Below are 2,203 nucleotides of genomic sequence, written 5' to 3'. Positions count from 1 at the left end.
ACCAGAGAACTCCTAAACCTGACAAACAGCTTCAATGCAGTAGCTGGATATAAAATTAACTCAAACAAATCAGTGGCCTTTCTCTACACAAAAGGATAAACAGGCTGAGAAAGAAATTAGGGAAACAACACCCTTCACAATAGTCACAAATAATATAAAATACTTTGGTGTAATTCTAACTAAGGAAGTGAAAGATCTGTATGATAAGAACATCAAGTCTCTGAAGAAAGAAATCAAAGAAGATCTCAGAAGATGGAAAGATCTCCCATGCTCATGGATTGGCAGAATTAATATAGTCAAAANGNNTATCTTGCCAAAAGCAATCTACAGATTCAATGCAATCCCCATCAAAATTCCAACTCAATTATTCACCAAGTTAGAAAGGGAAATTTGCAAATTCATCTGGAATAACCAAAAACCTAGTATAGCAAAAACTATTCTCAAAAATAAAAGAACCTCTGGGGAATCACCATGCCTGACCTAAAGCTGTACTACAGAGCAATTGGGGTAAAAAGTACATGGTACTGGTACAGGGAAAGACAGATTAGAATTGAAGACCCAGAAATGAACCCACACACCTATGATCACTTGATCTTTGACAAAGGAGCTAAAACTATCCAGTGGAAAAAAAGAAGACAGCATTTTTCAACAAATGGTGCTGGCTTAACTGGTGGTTATCATGTAGAAGAATGTGAATTGATCCATTCTTATCTCCTTGTACAAAGTTCAAGTCTAAGTGGATCAAGGAACTCCACATAAAACCAGAGACACTGAAACTTATAGAGGAGAAAGTGGGGAAAAGCCTCAAAGATATGGGCACAGGGGAAAAATTACTTAACAGTACAACAATGGCTTGTGCTGTAAGATTGAGAATCAACAAATGGGACCTCATAAAATTCCAAAGCTTCTGTAAGGCAAAAGATACTGTCAGTAAGACAAAAAGGCAACCAACAGATTGGGAAAGGATTTTTACCAATCCCCAAACCAATAGGGCACCAATATCAAATATATACAAAGAACTCAAGAAGGTGCACTCCAGAAAATCAAATAACCCCATTAATAAATGGGGCACAGAGCTATACAAAGAAATCTCAACTGAGGAATACTGAATGGCTGAAAAGAACCTGAAAAAATGTTCAACATCCTTAATCATCAGAGAAATGCAAATCAAAACATATATTCTCTATATTCTAAAATATAACCTGCCCAGTGTGCATAATGTTACTTTTATGTATGGGTGTGATTTTTCTCTTTGAGAAACGTGATTCAACCTAGCAGAGGTTGGTTACTTTCAAAACCACAACTTCTAGGGAGCATTACTTGTTGGAAAGGTTACAGGCTGCCATGCTGAAAAGAAGCCGGTAGAAATGGCAAGTATGGGATTGAGCCAAGTCAAGTCTGACAATGACAATGGAACCTTTAAAAAGACAATTAAATGATATCTAAAATAGGCCAATCACAAAGGAGTATATTGAGGTCAAATATTAAAAAAGAGCAAAAATGAAAGTATCCAAAAAGAAATATTTATAATGTACACTTTTAGATAAAATTATTCCTGTGGAAAAGAGCATTAGTATATATCAAAAGGGTTCCTGTAACCCAACAATAGTTTTCATGTGTGCACACATTGGGCGACTTCTCAGTCCCTTATCATGCCATGTGCAATGAAGTTAAGTCATGGTGGTTGTACTGGCAGTTTTTGTGTGTCACCTTGACACAACCTAGAGTCATCAAAGAAGAAGGAGCTTCATTTTAGAAAATGCCTCCAGGAGATCAAGGTCTGAGGCATTCTTTCATTAGTGATTAGTGGTGGAGGGCCCAGACCACTGTGGATGGTGCCATCCCTGGGCTGGTGGTTCTGGTTCTATAGGAAGGCAGGGTGAATGTGCCAAAGGAAGCTATGCCAGTAAGCATCATCATCCATGGCCTCTGCTCCTGCCTCCAGGTTCCTGCCCTGTGTGAGTTCCTGTCCTGACTTCTTTTGGTTATGAACAGCAATGTGGAAGTGTAAGCTTAATAAACCACTTTCCTCATCAACTTGCTTTTTGGTCATGAAGTTTTGTTGCAGCAATAGAAACCCTAACTTAGGCTGGAGTAGAGTTTCAGGAATGGTAAAAGACCTGTGAGCTGTTTTCCATTCCTTACATAATACGAGAACATAAGAAGTTTCTTTTTTTTTTTTTTTTTTTTTTTTTAAAGATTT

The sequence above is a fragment of the Mus pahari genome, chromosome 21, assembly GCF_900095145.1.
Source record: "Mus pahari chromosome 21, PAHARI_EIJ_v1.1, whole genome shotgun sequence".
Lineage (NCBI taxonomy): Eukaryota > Metazoa > Chordata > Mammalia > Rodentia > Muridae > Mus > Mus pahari.
Note: the sequence above shows the minus strand (reverse complement) of the source record.